Below are 24,499 nucleotides of genomic sequence, written 5' to 3' on the forward strand. Positions count from 1 at the left end.
AGAACACAGCGAAAACCCTACCTAGTCTGTTACTACTAGACTACCTATAATGTTAAGACATGAACTTGGTCAAAATCCGGGAGGTAATGAGGGACAGGGAGGCCTGGTTTGTTGTAATCCATGGGGTCACAAAGAGTCGGACAGGACATAGCACCTGAACAGCAAGTCTGTTAAAACACAGTGTTTTTTCTTTGTTGTTGTTGCTGTTTGTTTTGTTTTTTTAATTAGTTCACTTATTTATTTTCAGCTGTGTTGGATCTGTGTTGCCACACATAAGCTTGCTCTAGTTGTAGCAAGTGAAGGCTACTCTCTAGTTATGGTGCATGAGCTTTCCATTGCAGAATGCAGAATGCTTCTCATTGCATTCTCTTGTTGCAGAGCATGGGCTGTAGACATGTAGGCTTCAGTAGCTGCAATGCCAGGGGCTTAGCTGCCCTGTGTCATGTGGAATCTTCCCAGACCAGGGATCCAACCCATGTCCCCTGCATTGGCAGTCATATTCCCAACCACTGGACCATCAGAGAAGCCCAAGATAGTGTGGATGCCACCTCTATGAGTACTTTTCTCACCCAAAGATGATATGACTGTTCTTTGTTTGTGCCTGGTAGCACCATGCACATGTCCTTACTTTGATTTTAGCCTGCATTTTCTCCCCATTAAACCAGGAACTCTTTGATGGCAGGGTTGCTGATGTATTTATCCTGCTATCTGGAGGCCTTAGGTAACTGTGACACTCCAATGCTTATCACAGTATTTTAGAATATATATATTGATTCTCTCATCTCAGTTTTGTTGATCTAGTTTGTAATCTTGTTTTGTAAGATTACAAACATCCACTTACAATCTTGTCCTAGCTCTTTCTCCACCTTTCTCTACCAGGTGCCTGTAATAAGCATATCCACTTCTTCACTCAAGAACACTGAGTTGTTCCCCACTCCTTCCAACACACACTCACTGAAACATACTGCAATCTCTTCATTACAGTCAGTGGGACTATGACATCTAATTGGTTCAAGGTTTCCCCTCTTTACAACAAACAGGATACCTCAGAAGGTGGAAGACTTCAGCTTTCAATAGATTAATAAAATTCTTCACATCTTAGATGACTCCTTCTGTGCTCCTTTTCTCTGATTTTGACCCTCAATTCAGCTCTTATGAGTTAGGAGCCAAACTTAGCAAAAGGAAATGTTTTCCCCTGTAACATCCAAGTATTTGTTATCATGTCACCCTTTAGACATATAACTAACAGATAGCAAGGCTCTTTGAGAAATAGGGTTGTCAACTATTATACAGAGTGAAGTAATTCAGAAAGAGAAAAAAAAATCATGTGTTAATGCATATATATGGAATCTGATGAACCTATTTCCAGGGCAGCAGTGGAGATGCAGACATAGAGAACAGACTTGTGGACATAATAGGGGAAAGGAGAAGGTGGGACAAATTGAGAGAGTAGCACTGAAACAAATTCATTACTGTATATAAAATAGATAATCATTGACAGAGGTAGCCCAAATTTGGTGCTGTAACAATCTAGAGGAGTGGGATGAGGTGAGAGGTGGGAGTGAGGTTCAAGAGGGAAGGGGTATATGTGTACCTATGGCTGATTCATGTTGATATATATATGGCAGAAACCAACACAATGTTGTAAAGCAGTTATGTTCCAATTAAAAGTAAATGAAATTTAAAATCTTAGAAAAAGAAAATATATATCTTGTCTTAGAATAGTCTCTTTCAGAAGGAAAGCATTTCTTATTCACTTCAATATTTCTTGTGATCCAGTACAAGAAATATTGATGTTAATAAGAAATGCTTTATATATACATATATAAATATGAAGTGAAGTGAACTGAAAGTCTCTCAGTTGTGTCTGTCTCTTTGTAACCCCATGGACTGTCCATGGAATTCTCCAGGCCAGAATACTGGAGTGGGTAGCTATTCCCTTCTCCAGGGGATCTTCCCAACCCAGGTCTCCCACATTGCAGGTGGATTTTTTACATGTTGAGTCAAAAGGGAAGTCCATATGTTTGTGTATATGTGTGTGTGTATATATATATATATATAATATATATTATATATATATATATAATCTCATAATATGTATTTCTTATTCATATTCTTTGTGACAATGTAATTTCACATTTAGTCATGAGATTTTCTGATTAATGGTTCTTTGATCAATATAAACCAAACTCTAAGGAGCTTCAGTTATTATAAATGGTTGCTTAGCATGTGGTATAATACAACTACTGACTTAGCAAAATTAAATTAAATAACAATGTGTTGAGTGAAAGTGGATACATTAAAGTTTTGTATCTTTATGCCATTCTTAAAATAAATTTCCAGCCTTTCTGTTCTCCCATTTAAAGTATGGTGTCTGGAATTAAGCGTGCTAAATAGGAGTGATATGATTCAAAGTAGAGCATGAGCTTCTTTCCTTCTAATGATGCTTCTCTTTTAGCTTACTGATAGCAAAACCATATCACAGTTTGCTTATTCCCAATCATATCTCATATTTATGGGATTCCACTTATTCCCTTGGCACATTAAGCTATTCACCAAGATTCTGTCCTTATTGGAATATTAACTTTCAGCCCTCTTGGATTCAAGCCACAGTAGTTGATGACCCACACCAGTCCTTATGATGACCCTGATCTTCAGAGCTACACACAGGAGTCATACCAGACATATTTGAAATCTTCATATATATAAATTAAAGAGTCCTGAATAATAATGCTTTCTTAAAAAACAAACAAACAAAAAAACTTTCTTTTATGTTCTAGCTAATTTTATCACATCATTGTTCGTTATAAACTTAATTGAGTCCCCACCTCCCAAATTCATATGTTGAAATCCTAACACCCAATACCTCAAAATATGGCTGTATTTGGAGACAGAGACTTTAAAGAAGCAGTAAATTTAAAATGAGGTCCTTTGTATACTTTCTTATCCAACCTAATTGGTATCTTCATAAGAAGAGGAGATTAGGAAACACCAAGAGGTTCTGGATTAATTCCTGCACAGAAGGAAGATGATGTGAACAAGTAGCAAGAGAACAACCACATGCAAACCAAGGAGAGAGGCCTCGGAGGAAATCAACTCTGGTGGCACTTTGTCCTTGGACTTCCTGCTCCCAGAATTGTGAGTAAATAAATTTCTGTTGTTTAATCCACCCAACCTTTGGCTTGAGGTCCCAGTAATCCTTATATCTAGTACATTCTCCATTTATCAACTCAGAGAAAAACCTCAAGGTTCTCTTCAATGATTGTTTTTTTCATCTATTTCATCTCATTAATCACAAGGTACTTCTGACTCCATCACACCAAATTATTTAGGCTCTGTCTGTTTCTGTTACTCTTGGCACAGTTCTCTTTCACTGCCAAAATGAGATAGCTCATCCCAACAGTTCCACAGATTAGCTTGGCACAACTATCCCTTGACTCTAGGTTTTCTTTCAAAACATTACAAATAATCATCTCTGTAAAATGGAACTCAATTCAATCCTTCTTCCATTTAAAGATTTTTAATAAACATTTTATTGGGGTAGCCTTTTTAATGTTCATTCAGGATTTTCCACAAGATGTTACAGAATAACCCAAATGGACGTTTTGCCAACCCAATATTTAAAAAAAATCTCCTTTGCCTCTTTTCCCAATTACCAGGAAAAGAAAACACTTTACATATTGACCCCAGCCTTCTCAAAATCTCATCTGTTGCCCCTTTCAAATTTCTCCACAAGTCATACGCTAATTTTAGAAACAGCAGATTACATAAAAAAGTCCCCAAAATGACACACATTTTCACGTGTCCAAATGAGGGCTTGGTTCTTGCCTCCTATTCCTTAGTTTGATTTCCTTAGAAATGTCAGTGTATGTTATATAGTTCCTATTCTTTAGCTAAGAGCTCTTTTTGCTTTATGGGTTTCCATAGAAAGTTCCACATTTATTTTATATAACACTCAGGTCTCTGAGTTACAACTGTCCTTACATCCCTTTGTCCACACCTTACCTGCAAGCTCCCAAAAAGAAAGGGAACACAATATATTCCTCTTTATTTTCTCAGATTCCTAGTGTAGTAGCTAAAGAAAGACAGGAAAAAATTCATTGCTATAGGACTGAGCTCACTATAACACCTTTTTTCAGCAAAGAAAATAGGAAGAAAAGAGAAATTGGACTAAGTGATTCGCTAAGAGTACATATATTGGTCAAGCAGTTGACATTTTAACTCCTGTCCCCTTATTAACAGCATTAGATTAGGTTCAAGCATGATGTTAAAAAGATATACAAAACATTAGTACTAGAAAGACCCAACTGTATTTATTATCATGTAGTTCTGTATTAGAAAAGTGTCCTAATGTGCTCTAGTTGAAAGCTCCATTCACAGAAGACAGGGCTAAATTCGGTTGAGTTGTGGAAGCGAAGAGCTCTCCTTGATAAGAGCTGGAGCAGTCACTGTGCTGTAATGTGGTAACCAAGTGCAACCACTACACTCAGGGGTTCCATGAAATACAGAAGCATCAACAAGTTCCATGTGGTGGCTCTTTTCCAGGTTGTGCATCACACTGAGGTCCATGCATTTCTCATTGTGGGTCTAGACTAAAGTAACAATCATTTTTTCACCTTCCAGTGGTCAGTACAAGTCATGTGGTCAAACCTGAATCAATACAGTCTAGCACAAGAGCTCTGACATTCATGGTGCATTGAAAAGGGCACTATGCCTTCTCTGCTTTTCTAGTTTTGATATAAATAGACTTGAAGGCTTCCTATGAACAGTTCTTCATTGTTAATAATGTGAAAATATTAAGCTATTTGAAAAAAAAATAAGGAAAAGAAATATATATATATATATTCTATTTAAATTTTCTTAGATATAAGGGTAAAGTCTAATAGAAGATGAAGTTGATATACTACATACATAATACTACATATAGTATTAAAGTTTGGGAAGAGGTAAGATTATAGCTTCCCAGGTGGCATTAGTGGTAAAGAACCTACCTGCCAGTGTAGGAGATGAGAGAAGTATGGATCTGATCCCTGGGTAGGGAAGATCTCCTGGAGGAGGGCATGGCAACCCAATAGGGTATTCTTGCCTGGGAAATCTCATGGATGGAATTGCCAGGCAGGCTACTGTTCATAGGGTCTCACAGAGTCAACATGACTGAAGTGACTTAGCATACACATGTGCAAGACTATGGCAGATTCCATTCATATGTAACTTGCAGAATTTGACTTTTCCATTAGTTTTCAGGAAGTCACTTGTTCCACAGGCTAGCACTGTGCTTCTGTACACAGAGAACCATGACTGCAACAAAATGGATAAATCATCATAATAGCTCCTTGTTCGGGGACTAGAATTAAAAATAAAAGTAAATCAACTTTTTTAAATAAAGAAAAAAGTGTGTAGCTCTAAGTCAAGCATTGGTAGTGTGTGATTTAGTAGCTCAGTCATGTCTGACTCTTTTGCGACCCCATGGACAGTAGCCCACCATGCTCCTTTGTCTGTGGGATTCCCAGGCAAGAATAGTGGAGTGGGTTGTCATTTCCTTCCCAGGGGATCTTCCCAACCCAGGGATCAAACCTGCATCTCCTGAATGGGCAGGTGGGTTCCTTACCACTGAGCCATCTGGTAAGTCAAGTCAAATATTGCATACTGTTAATACATTATTTTTCACACTATTGTAAAAATAAAAAGGTGGCATTTTTTAAAGCAAAATCTCAGCTCAGATTCTAAACCAGTTAAGAAATGGAGGCATGTCCTATGCCACTGAGAAAATGTGCTCAAGGTACATGACTTGGATATTGGCATGCTGAAAATGAATTTTAGTGATCAGAAAAGCCTTATGAAGTATTATTCAAAATGTAAAATATTGTGGACTTCACCAGAAGCAAATTGAATATAGTTCATATTCAGATGATAAAACTCAAAGATAACTATTAGTTTTGTCAGAATAATGTTTGATATTCTTCGGATTCTTAAGATTTAAGTACTTAAAGTACTGGGAAAATAGCCCAACTTTTGGAAATATGGTTCACTTTAAAAAGTCACGTGGAAGAGTAAAAGAAGTAGACTGAGAGAAATACATACTTTTAAAGACGGGAATTTTTCAAATAAGCCTGTGGAGTAACAGGAAATAATTATTCTATCTAATATGGCTTATTTTATTGATGTTCATAAAATTGTTCTTCCTTGCAGATTACCTCTGAACTAATTAATTTGGTGGTTCAATTCACCAAGTGACATAGTTCAATTGTGTGTCAGTTTGGTTTATTGAAGGGAAATGAAGTGAAAGGGAAGTTAAAAGCGATAGGAAAAATTTTATTTCTTTCAAAACCTAAGAATTCATATAAGGGAAGATCATAGGTCTGCAATTAAGAGGTTTTTTTTTTTAACAAATTTAAAGAATTTTAAATTTCCATAATTAAAAATATATATATTGGAATAAATTATTTGATAGAGTAAGATGAGGGGGAGAGAACTTAACTGCCATCTCTCACGTGGATAGAATAATAAACTACAATATTATAGTGGTAAAGCTCTGCCTATTATCTCTAAACTTTGAAATTATGTGCAATCCAAGGTAATTTTCCTGTTCTAGTAACTTCATAAAGGTGCTTGAAACATAATTTCATAAAATTTTGGATATTATATATAAACAAAAATTATTTCCTGTATTTCTTATATGTTAGAAATTTACAATTTTGTCTATTGGTAAAGTTAAGAGGTTCTTGCACAATGATTCTTTGCTGTTGTTCAGTTGCTAAGTCATGTCCAACTATTTATGACCCCATGAATTGCAGCACACCAGGCATCCCTTTACTTTACTCTCTCTCGGAGTTTGCTCAAATTCATGCCCATTGAGTTGGTGATACCATTCAACCATCTCATCTTCTTCTCATGCCCTCAATCTTTACCAGCATCAGGATCTTTTCCAATGAGTTGGCACTTTCAGCTTCAGCATTGGTCCTTCCAGTGAATAGTCAAGGTTGATTTCCTGTAGGACTGACTTGTTTAATCTCCTTACTGTCCAAGGGATGCTCAAGAGTTTTCTCCAGTACCACAGTTCAAAAACTCACAGCCTTTTTTCTATGGCTCTCAACTTTCTTTATGGTCCAACTGTCACATCAATACATGACTACCGGAAAAATCATAGCTTTGACTAAACAGACCTTGTCGGCAAAGTGATGTCTCTGCTTTATAATATGCTAGGTTTATCTCTAATGGTTGAGGTTTGTCATAGCTTTCCTACCTTCTTGGAACCTTACAGTTTTGCTTGAAAGTTAACATTACTTATGCTTATTTGTTCTTAGTTATGAATAAAACTTCCTGAAAACACACAGACCCAGTGGTTCTACAACCTAGCCAGGGTTATTTCCAGATTCTCTGAACAGATCATGTAAAACAACTATATTTGGAGTGGGACAGGACAGGTTTATGTACATTGGTGACCTTTGTGCATCGGATTGACTGGATTATGTGTGGATTCTGTTTCCTGTCATCTTGTTTGTATTTCCAGGGATGTTCATCACTGAAATTACTGACATACTCTGCTCAAGGTAGCAATTCTTAACATTTGGGGTCATCTTTGAACTCGGCAGAAGCTATGACAATTCTATTCTCAGAAATGTTGAAAGTTACCAGAGAAGGGAGCCTCATCCACAGTGTTAGATGACTGTCACATTTTGTTTTTGTGTTTTAAATTATTTACTTGTTGGTGTCAGGTCTTAGCTGTGAAACTCAGGATCTGCAAGCTCCAGGGTGTGTGGGCTCAGTAGTTGTGGTGAGTGGGCTTAGTTGTTCAACAGCATGTGGGTTGTTAGTTCCCTGACCAGGAACTGAACCCATGTCCCTTGTGTTGCAGAGTGGATTCTTAACCACTGGACTGCTACGGAAGTCCCTGCACTTCACATTTTAACTTAATGCTGACATCTCATCAATTTCTTTCCCCCAGATTTCTCTTCTTAATCCTGGTAGATTTTTGCAGAAATGGCTTTTTGCTTTCCAAGGACATCAGTTTTCTGGTTCTGCTTATTGGGAAGAAGAGTTCCTTCCCTGGAGCTGTATTCTCCTCATCATTTCTAGTCCCATGAGCTTAAAACATACAGTGAATGAATGTGGCTACTGATAACTTTTAGATATTGACATGGGCTTAACAGTTGCCTCATGGGAGTCAGTCCAACTAATTCCAGATGTATGCCAAGTCTGCTTTAAAATTTTCCTTACTCCCAGAGAACTATCTCATGCCTCATTGCAGCAATTCTAAAACTATTGGTGGAAAAAGATCTTTCCTCCAAAACTTTAATTGGCAATGGACTGATAATTTTATATAGGTGGGAAAAAGTAAATTACCACGAAAATGAAATGAAAGGCAAAAAATAAAACTGCACAAAAAACAACTCCATATGTTTTATTATTAGGTTCATTATACATATGTTTTCTATCACACTACTTAAAAAATATATTTCTCAGTTTGCTGTCCAGTATTCATTTATGATTCAGTCAGTTCAGTCACTCAGTCATGTCCGACTCTTTGCAACCCCATGAATCGCAGCACACCAGGCCTCCCTGTCGATCACAAACTCCCAGAGATTAGTCAAACTCATGTCCATTGAGTCAGTGATGCCATCCAGCCATCTCACCCTCTGTCATCCCCTTCTCCTCCTGCCCCCAATCCCTCCCAGTATCAGGGTCTTATCTAACGAGTCAACTCTTTGCACGAGGTGGCCAAAGTATTGGAGTTTCAGCTTCAGCATCAGTCCTTCCAATGAACACCCAGGACTGATCTCCTTTAGGATGGACAGGTTGGATCTCCTTGCAGTCCAAGGGACTCTCAAGGGTCTTCACCAACATCACAGTTCAAAAGCATCAATTTTTTGGTGCTCAGCTTTCTTCACAGTCCAACTCTAACATCCATACATGACCACTGGAAAAACAATAGCCTTGACTAGACAGACCTTTGTTGGCAAAGAAATGTCTCTTCTTTTTAATATGCTATCTAGGTTGGTCATAACTTTCCTTCCAAGGAGTAAGGGTCTTTTAATTTCATGGCTGCAATCACCATCTGCAGTGATTTTGGAGCCCAAAAAAACAAAGTCTGACACTGCTTCCACTGTTTCCCCATCTATTTTCCATGAAGTGATGGGACCGGATGCCATGATCTCAGTTTTCTGAATGTTGAGCTTTAAGTCAAATTTTTCACTCTCCTCTTTCATTTTCATCAAGAGGCATTTTAGTTCCTCTTCAGTTTCTGCCATAAGGGTGGTGTCATCTGCATATCTGAGGTTATTGATATTTCTCCCGGCAATCTTGATTCCAGCTTGTGCTTCTTCCAGCCCAGTGTTTCTCATGATGTACTCTGCATATAAGTTAAATAAGCAGGGTGACAATATACAGCCTTGACTGACTCCTTTTCCTATTTGGAACCAGTCTGTTGGTCTGTGTCTGGTTCTAATTGTTGCTTTCTGACCTGTATATAGGTTTCTCAAGATGTGCATCAGGTGGTCTGGTATTCCCGTCTCTTGATGAATTCTCCACAATTTATTACAGCCCACACAGTGAAAGGATTTGGCACAGTCAATAAAGCAGAAATAGATCTTTTTCTGGAACTCTCTTGCTTTTTCAATGATCCAGCGGATGTTGGCCATTTGATCTCTGGTTCCTCTGCCTTTTCTAAAACCAGCTTGAACATCTGGAAGTTCACGGTTCACATATTGCTGAAGCCTGGCTTGGAGAATTTTGAGCATTACTTTACTAGCACGTGAGATGAGTGCAATTGTGTGGTAGTTGGAGAATTATTTGGCACTGCCTTTCTTTGGGATTGGAATGAAAACTGACATTTTCCAGTCCTGTGGCCACTGCTGAGTTTTCCAAATTTGCATATTGAGTGAAGCACTTTCACAGCATGATCTTTCAGGATTTGAAATAGCTCAACTCGAATTCCATCACTTCTACTAGGTTTGTTCGTAGTGATGCTTTCTAAGGCCCACCTGACTTCACATTCCAGGATGTCTGGCTCTAGGTGAGTGATCATACCATCGTGATTATCTGGGTCATGAAGATCTTTTTTGTATAGTTCTTCTTCTGTGAATTCTTTTCACCTCTTCTTAATATCTTCTACTTCTGTCAGGTCCATACCATTTCTGTCCTTTATTGAGCCCATTTTTGCATGAAGTGTTCCCTTGGTATCTCTAATTTTCTTGAAGAGATCTCTAGTCTTTCCCATTCTGTTGGTTTTTTTTCTATTTATTTGTACTGATCGCTGAGAAAGGCTTTCTTATCTCTGCTTGCTATTCTTTGGAACTTTGTATCCAAATGGGAATATCTTTTCTTTTCTCTTTTGTTTTTTGCTTCTCTTCTTTTCACAGCTAGTTGCAAGGCCTCCTCAGACAACCCTTTTGCCTTTTTGCATTTCTTTTCCATGGGGATAGTCTTGATCTCTGTCTCCTGTACAATGTCACAAACCTCCATCCATAGTTCATCAGGCACTCTGTCTATCAGATCGAGTCCCTTAAATCTATTTCTCACTTCCACTGTATATTCATAAGGGATTTGATTTAGGTCATACATGGATAGTATATTCATAAATATTTATATATCATATATAATTAAATATTTATTCATATATATTTATAGTGTGTCCATATATGTTGAATATGACATACACGATATATATCTACTTATATCCATAAACTATATAACTATCACCCAGTTTTTCAGTCCAGTACTTGTTTATGAATAAAGGTTTGAGTTGAGATGCCCAGTTGAAGGCTGGAGCTCTTCCTTAGAGTTCTGACGATAAAAATTCACGTATTTGAAACTGAGTTGGGAATCAGTCATGCAATTTATAATTAAAATGGTTGTTTAAACAAAATAAATTTAATTCAACATATTTGCATTTGATTTCATAGGGCTATGGTTTGTGTTGTTGGTTTGGTATGGTTTTGTGTGATATTTTGTTCTTTTAATATGTCTGCCTGTATACTTGAGATCTTCACTTTTATGTATGGTGAACACATATATGCAATAGTACTAGAATAGGATAATACTAAAACAGTGTGCTGTCCACTACAAAAATCTCAGGCAAGATCATAACTGTAGAAATGTTGTCTATATTATTATACCTGGTGTTTGTTTTCTCTATGATCTGATGTTCACTTTCAGACTTCTTTTCCCACACTCTGATGTGCAACACCTGTAGACATACTCTTCGGCTCCTTATCTTCATAGCACAAGTGATTTGAGAAAAACTTTGTCAATAAAATATAAACTATAGATAAAAGTTTTGGGTGCTTACCCTCTATCAACTACCCTTTGAAAACCCACATACCTATTTGTCAGGGAATATTTGACGGGAGGATTCCTATGTGCTGTCTCTCATGAGTCCTTTGTCCCTCTTGAAGTGGAACAGCACGCTGCACCCAGGGACTGAGGTCATTGTGTGAGGCAGGCTTGGGTCTCCTTTAGTAAACATTCTCTTTTTGACAAAATTGCTTAGTCTTGCTTCCCCTTCATGAGATATGGATTGTCTCCTGACCTTGTGACTAGGATTACCCCTTGTTCCCTTGGTAACGGTTACTGTATGTTTGGTTTTCTGATCCCTATCTTTCCCGAAAGAAGTTTCTTGTACTGCAGCCTGTATATACTCATAGAAAAATCATTAAATCACCTTTGTTTCATTAGAGCTTAGGTCCCTGGGTCTTTTTTTGTCTCTCTCTCTCTCTCTTTTTTTTTTCTGGCTGACTCTCTGGAGTGTGGAGACCCGTCGTGCTCACTTTTCTGGCTTCTAAGACCCCCTCGAGAGGGCGCCTGGTGCCTTCATGAGTGATGCAAGTCTTGTGTCAAGGACTTTATTGGTCCTCTGCGTAAACCAAGGGATATCAGCTTCTTTCTCTCTTTCACTTTCTTATCGTCAACTCCGTACCACCAGGTTCTGGTCCATTAAAGGACCCCAACACCAATTATCACAGTGTATTAAAAAGCAGAGATACTACTTTGCCGAAAAAGGTCCGTATAGTCAAAGCTATGGTTTTTTCCAGTAGTCATGTATGGATTTGAGAGTTGGACCATAAAGAAGGTTGAGCTCTGAAGAACTGATGCTTTTAAATTGTGGTGTTGGAGAAGACTCTTGAGAGAGGTGGTGAAGGACAAGGAAGCCTGGTGTGCTGCTGCAGTCCATGGGGTTGCAAAGAGCTGGGCGTGACTGAGCAACTGAACAACAACAACAGTCCTCACAACAATCCACATCATCTTCCACATTGCAGATATGAAATAACAAAAATTTTAAAGAAAGAGGTTAAATAACTTTTCCAAGATCACACAGTTAGGAGTGGTTGACCTAGGACTTGAGCCGAAGCTCTAGACTCAGATTTCATGATCCCACCGCTGATAAAATACTATGGTATGTCTCCCATGGCTATTTCTGCTTGTAGAGAAGATAAAATTTTAGCCAAATGAATAATGTAATAACTTACTACTAAATATCTTTTTATTTCCAATATAAAGACATGACTCAAACTTGTATTCAGAGTCATAGACAAATAAATAAAATAAAAAATCAGCTTAGAGTGATAATTGGATCCAGATAGAAATGTTAATATCTGGGCACTGTTTAGTTTTATTATTATTTTTTCTTCTCTTTTGACTTCTATCACAGATAGCAGATTTACTGTAGCACAGTGGTAAAGAATCCATTTGCCAATGCGGATAGACACGGGTTTGATCCCTAGGTTGGAAAGATCCTCTGGAGAAAGAAATGGCAACCTACTCCAGTATTCTTGAATGGAAAATTCCATGAACAGAGGAGACTGGTCGGCTACAGTCCATGGGATTTCAAAGAGTCAGATGAGACTGAGCACACACACACAGTACAGATGGGATGGCTTTGAGGAGCTGCACACTTCTGTTACTTTACTAAAATGCACTTCTATTGCAGTCCTTAAATTTAATAACAATTGCAAGAGCATCCTAAGGATGACTTACCTAGTTTAGGTAATATTACCATTCCTGCATTACTCACTGAGGCTAAATTAGAAATTCTGATTGGCTATATCTGAATTCTAAGGTTCTTTTCTCTCTGAACATTCTTCAGTGCCCTTCAGTGCCCTTGCCCTTCAGTGAAGAAATGTAGGCATCCAGCATCATATTTTATAGAAGATGTTCACTACCAAAAAGGGCCATCATCTGTATAAAGCTGTGTTTTCAACATATAATAGCATATCAAATAGTTCTGATATTAAATAAGCAGTCCAAGAAAAATCAGCTAATAAATGATGGTTAGTGGAACATAAGATTACAGATTATTAGTACATGAACTTTCCAATATCTGATAAAGAGAAGCCCTTACTTGGTTCCTTTTGATGTATATTTAAGAGTAGACATTGAGGAACCATGGCCTGCAGGCCAAATCCAGCTCACAAACTGTTTTGTGAATAAGACTTTATTGTAACACACTCATTTGTGTGCATATTTTCTCCGCCTTCTTCCACTCTTCAAAAGCAGAATTGAATAGTTTTGCACAATTTTGCAACAGAGTTGGAATACTTACTGTCTGGTCTTGAATAGAGAAACAGACATGCTAAACTTCTCTCTAAGAGACATTCTAAAAGTAGTTAAACCACAGGAATTTTAGGAAGATAATCAAGCATACAGTAAATATTAGGATTCTAATGGCAAGGCCATCTAAAATTTTGAGACATCTATCAGACATCAGCTATGATCTATAATCACTAACTATTCAAATAAAATATTCTTGTCCTTAGTTCATGCCTGTCAAGTCATCTTGTGCCAGTGGTTTGACCTCTGTAATGTTCCACCTTCCTTTGGACACAAATACTTAAATTTTACTTTCAGGAAGACACATGAGATATAAATGAGGCCAAAACCTTATAATTATCAGTGCTTTTATGTTATATTGATTGCCTTATATACATTGAATCATTTCATTTTTTCAAAGTCTTAAAATTAGCTTTCACCACTGTTTACTGTGCAGCTATGACTATTCCAATCTTAGAATTAATTTTTTTTCACAATAAACTTCTTAGTAGGCACTTTGGTGATTCATTTTTGTTTTTTTAAGTAATCCTAAAGGAAACAAAATTCTAATATTATTATTTTGGATGAGTGATTTCCAATAATTATGCACAAAATCAATTGAATTTTATTAAGGAACATAAAAAGTATGAAACAAGGCAGTTAATAGTGTTACCAGGGCAGAAAATGTGAACTGATGGGAGAAGGATGGCAGGGTGAAGAAAGAAACTAGAATAGAAAGATTGTCTGCTTTGTGTCAGGTACTTTTTATGTGCATATAATTTATTTGTCACAGTTGCCTAGCAAGGTAAGACAAGTTTCTTTTACTGTCAATAAGAAAACAGAGATTCATAAATGTTAAGTTACAAGTCTCAGTGGTAAGTGTTAAGCCCGGCCATGTGAGAGAAAAGCTCTACTTTCTTTATGATCTAAGAAATGCAGTGTTCAATTTCCTTCACTTTTGATTTTAAGAGTCTGAGCTATATGTAAGGAAAAAAGAAAAAGTAAAAGCAAACAAATGAAGAAAGAAAAAAGCACAGACTCACTTACGTGTTTCTGTTGTCATTGATCAAACATGCCATATCTCTGGAAGATGCTTTTAGATATCATTAGCAGACACAGATTTCAATGACATCTAACTTTGCCAAGTAAATGATACAAAAGATTCACTGCTGTTCAAAGCATCAAAACAAAATAACAATTACAACAGTACTATAACAGCCATAATTTTTTAGTAGTTAGCATGTATCATTTTTTAGTAATTAAATATTAGGTTTAGGTACTTGTCTGGTTCAATGTGAAACTTACAAGTATTTAATCCTATAAATGACAATGAAAAAATGTTTTACTAATATCCTCATTTTACAGACAAGAAAACAGAGGCCATGACCAATTGAGTAACCTGCTTATGGTATAAAGTGGCTGGTAAGAAGTTAACAAGGGGCTAAACCATAATGTGAAGCCAGTTAGTCTGTGAGACTTTGAATCTTTGTATTATATTGCTTCACCTGTACTGGATTTTCAGTTCATATAGTCATCTGTTCAAAATATATATTGAGTTTCTACCACAGGCTGTTTGATCTGTTCTTACTAGAGATATCACTATGAATGTAAAATATTCAAAATTTCTGCCTTCATTAGGTTGAGTAATATATTTAGAAATTTAATGTGGCAGTGTTAGATTTGGTAGATGGAAGGGAAATTTTCATAGGAAGAATTAAATCTGCTCCTGAAAACTTATATACATGTTTATTTTAAATCAATGAAAACAGAAAGGAAGAAAATCACAACTCTTGCAATTTAAATATTCAAGTAAATATTTGTTGTTGTTATAACAATATTGTAACAATATCGGTTGTTGCAATCACTCCCATTGCCTTATTTTTATCTGCTAGCCTGAATTTTAAGATGATCATTTCTTTGCTTTACTTATAGTCATAATATATATATATACATATATATATATACATATATATGTGATTATTTATTTTGTAGCACATTGTCATTTTCAAAAATTACTACAGCATAATTCCTGCTCCTCTGTTTCAGGCAAATTGAACAGTTAGTCAAGGTATCTTAGATTTGTTACCTGATGAAGAGAGTCTAAGAGGACCCTTCTTTGTGGACTTCGGTTCTTGGTAAGGATACAAAGAAGAATCTATGTCTTACCCATGGCAAAAACAATTTTAGTGAAGTAAGAACAGGAAGAACACCTCAAGGGAAGGTGGGCCAAGCCAAGAGAGGCACCGGCGTTGTAATGATGAGGTTCAGGGGTTTCAAAGACAGTACTTTCATCTAAGTGGGCGTGGCTGACCGTTTTAATTGACAGTTGCAAGCTACATAGCAGCAGGCAGTATGGCACATGTCTTTCCCATAATTCTGTCTGTTGTAATCAGATGTATTATGCATAGAATATTTATGAGCCCTTAATAGGCTGCTGCTCCCTAAGGTCACTTGAGGCCACAGCTCTGCATCAAGAGCACATGTGGCTGAGTTGAAATCCCTGTGGTTAGTTGATATCCACTATGCTATACACCTAGGATGCAAGCACCAGAGTTGGAAAAGTCTCTGTGGTTATTTTGTAGCATATCTGTGAGCTCTTCTGGGCCACACTGGGGACTGGGGTGTGTCTTGGGACGGGGTTTAGAAATCATCTTGAATCTTTTTCAGGTAGGCCACCTCTTGTTGCTCATGCCTAACTTCCTACCTAACAGACTCATCTCAACCTAGACACCAAAAATGTGACTGAAGAATCCTCTGGATAATTACAGCTGCAATCATTCAAGTCACCACAGTCTTTCAAACCTTCTCAGCTGAAGCCTCAGACATAGTGAAGCATAAAAAGAAATTATCCTCCCATGACTATTTGAATTAATGATTTACAGAATTAATGATAATAATAAACCTGTTGCTTTATGCCTTTGAGTTGAAGCACCTTTTTATAAAGTGTTACATAAGGAAAATATTATAAACTTCTCATGAAGTTTTTATAAACAATATGATTTGTGCTTTTTACCTTCAGTTCTTTGTAGAACAAATGATAAATTTGAAAACATACACCAGAACAATAGAAAACTTAAGCAAATATATAGCAAAAGCCATTGAAACTGCAACAGGAAAAAAACAAATCCACAATTAAAGTTGGAGAATTCAAACCTCTCTTTTAGTAATGATATATCCAATGGAAATAAATCAGTGTTTATAGAGTTGAATTAAACAGCACCATCAATAAACTGGAAACAATTAGCATATATTGTTGTTGTTCAGTCACTCAGTCATGCCCAACTGTTTTCGATCCCATGGACCAGAGCATGCCAGGCTTCCCTGTCTTTTCACTATCTCCCGAAGTTTGCTAAAACTCATGTCCATTGAATTGGTGATGCCATCCACCTATCTTGTCGTCTGTCATCCCCTTCTCCTCCTGCCTTCAATCTTTCCCATCATCAGGGTCTTTTCTAATAGGTCAACTCTTCACATCAGGTGGTCCAAGTAGCGGAGCCTCAGCTTCAGCAGCAGTCCTTCCAATGAATATTCAGGTTTTTTGTTTGTTTGTTTGTTTTTTAATATCCAGGGTTAATCAGCTTCAGGATTGATTGGATTGATTTCCTTGCTATCCAAGGGACTCTCAAGAGTCTTCTCCAACACTACACCTCAAAAACATCAATTCTTTGTCACTCAGCCTTGTTTATGGTCCAAATCTCACATCAATACATAATTACTGGAAAAGTCATAGTTTTGACTAAGCAGAACTTTGTCAGCAAAGTGATGTCTCTTCTTTTTAATATGCTGTCTAGTTTTGTCACCACTTTTCTTCTAAGGAGCAGGCATCTTTTAATTTCTTGACTGAAGTCACTGTCTGCAGTGATTTTTGATCCCAAGGAAATAAAGTCTGTCACTGTTTCCACTTTTTCACCATCTATTTGCCATGAAGTGAGGAGAATGGATGTCATGATCTTAGTTCTTTGAATGTGATCTTTAAGCCAGCTTTTTCACTCTCCTCTTTCACCCTTATCAAGAGTTTCTTTAGTTCCTCTTCACTTTCTGCCATAAAGGTGGTATCATCTGCATATCTAAGTTTATTGATATTTCTCTGGGCAATCTTGATCCAGCATGAGCTTCATCCAGCCCAGAATTTCACATGATGTACTGTGCATAGAAGTTAAATAAGCAGGGTGACAATATGCAGCTAAACATACTTCTTTCCCAATTTTGAACCAGTCTGTTGTTCCATATTTGATTCTAACTATTGCTTCTTGACTTGCATACAGTTTTCTCAGGAGGCAGACAAGGTGTCTCTTTAAGAATTTTCCAGTCTGACACAGTCAAAGGTTTTAGCATAGTCAATGAAACAGAAGAACTTGTTTTTCTTGATTTCCCTTGTTTTTTCTATGATCCAACATACGTTGGCAATTTGACCTCTGGTTCATCATCGTTTTTTAGATCTACATTGTACATCTGGAAGCTCTCTATTCACATACTTTAAAAGCCTAGCTTGAAGGATTTGGGACATAATCTTGCTAGCATGTGAAATGAGTGCAATTGTGTGGCAGTATGAACATTCTTTGGTATTGCCCTTCTTTGGGATTGGAATGAAAGCTGACCTTTCCCAGTTCTGTGGCCACTGCTGAGTTTTCCAATTTGCTGGCATATTGAGTGCAGCACTTTAACAGGATCATCTTTTAAGATTTGAAATAAATCGACTGTAATTCCATCACCTCCACTAGCTTTGCTTGCAGTAATGTTTCCTAAGGCCCACTTGACTTCACTCTCCAGGAAGTCTGGCTCTAGGTGAGTGATTGCATCATCATGGTTATCCGTGTCATTAAGAACTCTTTTGTAGAGACGCAGATATACAGAACAGACTTTGGGACTCTGTGGGAGAAGGCGAGAGTGGGATGTTCTGAGAGAACAGCATCAAAACAAGTATACTATCAAGGGTGAAACAGATCACCAGCCCAGGTTGGATGCATGAGACGAGTGTTCAGGGCTGGTGCACTGGGAAGACCCAGAGGGATAGGATGGGAAGAGAGGCGGGAGGGGAGATTGGGATGGGGAACACATGTAAATCCATGGCTGATTCATGTCAATGTATGGCAAAAAACACTACAATATTGTAAAGTAATTAGCCTCCAACTAATAAAAATAAATGGAAAAAAAAAAAGAATTGTTTTGTACAGTTCTTCTGTGTAAAACTTGCCACTCTTCTTAATGTCTTCTGTTCTGTTAGGTCTACACTAAATGCCCTTTATTGTGCCCATCTTTGCATGAAACCTTCCCTTGGTACATCTAATTGTCTTGAAGAGATCTCTAGTCTTTCTAATTCTTTTTTCCCCCTCTATTTCTTTGCATTATTCACTTAAGAAAGCTTTCTTTCCTCTCCTTGCTATTGTTTGGAACTGTGCATTCACATAGGTCTATCTTTCCTTTTCTCCTTTCCTTTCACTTCTCAGCTATTTGTGAGGGTTTTTTCAGACAACCATTTTGCCTTGTTGCATTTCTTTTTCTTCTAAGTCTCTAGAGACCTACAAGATTGTCTAGAAGTAACACCAAAAAAGATGTCCTTTTCATCATAGGGACTGGAACGCAAAAGTATGAAGTTAAGAGATATCTGGAATAACAGGCAAGTCTGGCCTTGAAGTATTAGCATATATAGACTACTCTATTTAATAACAGAGGGCTTCCCAGTCAGTGCTAGTGGTAATTAATGTGCCTGCCATTGTAGTAAATGGCAACCCACTCCAACGTTCTTGCTGGAAGAATCCCAGGGACGAGGGAGCCTGGTGGGCTGCCGTCTATAAGGTCGCACAGAGTTGGACACGACTGAAGCGACTTAGCAGCAGCAGTCATTGTAGGAGACAGAGACTTGTGTGCGATCCCTGGGTCAGGAAGATCCCCTGAAAGAGGGCATGGCAACCTGTTCCAGTACTGTGGCCTGGAGAATTCCTTGGACAAAAGAATCTGGTGGGCTGTGGTCCATAAGGTCGCAGAGTTGGACACAACTGAAGTGACAGCACACATTCAACAACGTGATAGGCCACACATTGTATCAAAAATCTCAAAAAATGTGGAGGAATAGAAATCATGTAAAATATGTTCTTCTTCCACATCAGAGCTAAACCAGATTAATTATAGAAAGATAATTGGAAAAACTCTAATATTTAGATATTAAATAACACATGGACCTAACACATAGTTTTAAATAGCACATGGATCAAAGATGATGTATCAGAAAGTTAAAAATGTTTAATTACATAAAATTCAAAACAAAATAATATTTCTGAGATGGAAGAAAAGTAGTGTTTCAAAGAGAATCTGTAGAATTAACTGTATCCATATAAAAGAAGTAGGGCTTAAAATGAAAATACTATTTCCAGCATTGTACACTGCAGAAATAACTTAAGCAGTCTGAAGCTAGTAGATGAAGAGAATAAAATGTAAAGCAGAAATTTATGAACTTAAAACTTATAAATCAAAGGAGAAATTAACAAACTGAAAACTATTTTTTTTGGAAAAGAGGAGTAAAATTTACAACCTTGCAGCTAGGCTAAACAAGAAAAAGATGAAAGTTACCAATATAGGATTTGTTTCAGTAATCATCACTGCTGATTCACTGGGCACTGAGATTTTACTGAAGGAATACTATAAATAATTCCAAGGCCATGAATTTTGTAATTTAGATGAAATGCATCAGTTATTTTTGGACATAAATTTGAACAAATTCTGGGAGATAGATTGGATTGCAAAAAGTTGAACATAACTTAGTCACTGAGCAACACCAATCAATTAATTTTCAGATATAAGCTGTCAAATTTCTCATGAGAAGTAGATTACCAATGTGCTGTGCTGTGCTTAGTCACTCAGTGGTGTTCAACTCATTGCAACCACACAGACTGTAGCCCACCAAGCACCTCTGTCCGTGGGGATTCTCCAGGCAAGAATCCTGGGGTGGGTTGCCATTCCTTCCTCCAGGGGAGCTTTGCAACCCAGCAAACCCAGGTCTCCCACATTGCAAGTGGATTCTTTACCATCTGAGGTACCAGGGAAGCCCAAGAATACTAGAATGGGTAACCTATGCCTTCTCCGGGGTATCTTCCATCCCAGCAATCAAACCAGGGCCTCCTGCATTGCAGATGGATTCTTTACCAGATGATATATATATATAATTTATTATATATATATATATAAAATAAACTGAATTAATAATGAATAACCTTCCAAATGGGAGATGATCAGAACAGATAATGTTTACAGTTATACTCTGTCAATTGTTTAAGGTAGAGGTAACACCAATTTTCCACATTGTCTTCTGGAATATTGAAACAGAGGAAAAGTTCCCAATTTATTCAATGAGTCCTGCATTAGCCTATTATTAAAATTAGATGAATATATTAGAAGAAAAAAGGACAGGCCAAGATCACTCATGAATACAAATGAAAATATTCTCCTTTAAGAATTAGCAAATCAAAACCCCAAATTAAAAAGTAATAACGATATATAATAAGGGGACAACAGAGGATGAGATGGTTGGATGGCATCACTAACTCAATGGACATGGGTTTGGGTGGACTCTGGGAGTTGGTGATGGACAGGGAAGCCTGGCGTGCTGCAGCTCAAGGGGTCACAAGGAGTCAGACATGACTGAGCAACTGAACTGAACTGAATGGAAAATGAAATTTAGTCTACTTTTTCAGGGGTATTTCATCATTTAAAAATCAAGTCAATACAGTAGAAAGAAAAAAAAAACAACTATATCATTTGGACAGAAAAAAAATATTTGACAAATTCCACCACCTATTGATGACCAAACAATCTCAGCAATCTATGAATAGAGAAAAAAATTCATAAATTTAAAAACAACTTCCACAAAATATCAATCACCAAGTTTATACATAAATTGTGATAAAATGAACATTTTACCCCTAAATTGAAGAACAAGGCAAAATTGTCCTCTCTCACATTATGCTGGAATTGCTAACTGAAGCAATTCATACAAGACAAAGAAATGGAATACATGTATGTTGGTAATAAATAAATAAACTGATTTTATTCACAGAAGACAATACTGCCTACATAAAAAATTGCAAGAATCAACATGAACAACTGAAAACCTCCTAGAATAAATAAATGAATGTAGCATTGTGACAGGATGCAAGCCTAAGAGAAGAGTCAATTGCTTTCCTATATACCAGTCATGAAATCATTTTATTTTATTTATTATTATTGGGATATATTTGAATTGCAGTATTATTTTAGTTTAAAATTCACAATACAGTAATTTTATAGAATGTATGTCACACAAAGTTATTGTAAAATATTGACAATGTCCATCGTACAGTGTATTACATCTTGCACCTTATTCATTTTACACCTGCTAGTTCATTCCTCTTAATCTTCTTCATTTATTTGGACCCTAGCCCCACAAACTTCCCTCTGGAAATTACTAGTTAGTTCTCTGTATCTATGAGTCTATTTCTGTTTCATTATATTTGTTCCTTTGTTTTACATCTTACATTTCACATAAAAATGAAAATATATTGCATTTGTTTTTCTCTCTCTGATATTTCACTAAGCATAATACTTTCTAGGTACATTCACATTGCTGCAAATGGTAGAATTTCATTCTTTTTTATAGCTGATCAATATGTTAACATATATACATATATATATATATATGCTTATATATGTATATATATATACACAATCCATTTGTCTGTTGATGGACACTTAGATTGTTTCTATATCTTGGTACTATCAGTAATGATACATTGAACAGTGAGATGTGTATATCTTTTTGAATTAGTATTTATGTTTTCTTTGAATAAATAACCAGAAGTGGGTTTGTAGGATTATTTACTAGTCCTATTTTAAGCTGTTTAATTTTTTTAAGGAACATCCATACTGTTTCACTTTAGTGGCTATACCAATCTTCATTCCCACCAACAGTGCAAAAAGGTTACCTTTTACCACCAACACATTATTTCTAGTATTTTTGACAATTACCAATCTGACAGGTATGGAATGATATTTAAAGGCTGTTTTGATTTGCATTTCCCTGATGACTGGAGCATCTTTTCATGTGTCAGTTGTTGTATGTCTGTTTTGGAAAAATGCCTATTCAGATCCTCTGCCCATGTTTTAATCAAGTTTTTTAAATACTGAATTGTATGAGTTATTTCTATATTTTGAATATTAACCCTTCATGGGAATATAATTTGTAAAATGTTCTCCCATTCAGTAAGCTGTCTTTTCACTGTGTGGATTATTTCTTTCTCTGTGCTAAAGCATTCTACTTTGATTCAGTTCAGTTCAGTTCAGTCACTCAGTCATGTCCGACTTTTTGTGACCCTATGGACCACAGCATGCCAGGCCTCCCTGTCCATCACCAACTCCTGGAGTCCACCCAAACCCATGTCCATTGAGTCGGTGATGCCATCCAACCACCTTATCCTCTGTCTTCCCCTTCTCCTCCTGCCCCCAATCCCTCCCAGCATCATGTTCTTTTCAAATGAGTCAGCTCTTTGCATCAGGTGGCAAAAGTATTGGAGTTTCAGCTTCAACATCAGTCCTTCCAATGAACATCCAGGACTGATCTCTTTTAGAATGGACTGGTTGGATCTCCTTGCAGTCCAAGGGACTCTCAAGAGTCTCCTCCAACACCAAAGTTCAAAGGCATCAATTCTTCGGTGCTCAGCTTTCTTTATACTCCAACTCTTGCATCCATACATGACCACTGGAAAAACCATAGCCTTGACTAGATGGATCTTCGTTGGCAAAGTGATGTCTCTGCTTTTTGATATGCTGTCTGAGTTGGTCATAACTTTCCTTCTAAGGAGTAAGTGTCTTTTAATTACATGGCTTCAATCTCCATCTGGAGTGATTCTGGAGCCCAGAAAAATAGTCAGCCATTCTTTCCACTGTTTCCCCATCTATTTCCCATGAAGTGATGGGACCAGATGCTATGATCTTAGTTTTCTGAATGCTGAGCTTTAAGCCAACTTTTTCACTCTCTTCTTTCACTTTCATCAGGAGGCTCTTAAGTTCTTCTTCACTTTCTACCATAAGGGTGGTGTCATCTGCATATTGATATTTTTCCTGGCAATCTTGATTCCAACTTGCGCTTCCTCTAGCCCAGCATTTCTCATGATGTACTCTGCATATAAGTTAAATAAGTAGGGTGACAATATACAGCCTTGATGTACTCCTTTACCTGTTTGGAACCAATCTATTGTTCCATGTCCAGTTCTAACTGTTGCTTCCTGACCTGCATACAGGTTTCTCAAGAAGCAGATCAGGTGGTCTGGTATTCCCATCTCTTGAAGAATTTTCTACAGTTTATTGTGATCCACACAGTCAAAGGCTTTGGCATAGTCAATAAAACATAAATAGATGTTTTTCTGGAACCCTCTTGCTTTTTTCATGATCCACCAGATGTTGGCAGTTTGATCTCTGGTTCCTCTGCCTCTTCTAAAACCAGTTTGAACAAACCAGCTTGAAGTTCACAGTTCACATATTGCTGAAGCCTGGCTTTGATTAGGTCCCATTTATTTATTTTTGCTATTAGTTCCCTTTCTTGAGGAGTCAGATACAAATAAGACTTATACAATAAGACCAAAGACAAAGACTGCACTGCCTATGCTTTCTTCTAGCAATTTTACGGCTTCAGGGCTTACATACAGGATTTTAATTTTTTTGGATGGTGTGAGATGTTTTCCTTTCATTATTTTACATGTAGCTGTCCAGTTTTCCTAACATCACTTATTGAAGAGGCTATTATTTCTCCATTGTATATTTTTGCTGCCTTTGTCAGAGATGAATTCATTGCATATGTGTGAGTTTATTTCTGGAATCGATCTCCATTTTGTGCCATTGAACTCTTCTTTTTTGTGCCAGTGCCATGTTTTGGCTACTGTAGCTTTGCAGTATTTCCTGAAGTTAAGGAGTTTGATACCTCCAGCGTTGTTCTTCTTCTTCTTCTTCT

This window comes from Odocoileus virginianus, chromosome 2 (assembly GCF_023699985.2).
Source record: "Odocoileus virginianus isolate 20LAN1187 ecotype Illinois chromosome 2, Ovbor_1.2, whole genome shotgun sequence".
Lineage (NCBI taxonomy): Eukaryota > Metazoa > Chordata > Mammalia > Artiodactyla > Cervidae > Odocoileus > Odocoileus virginianus.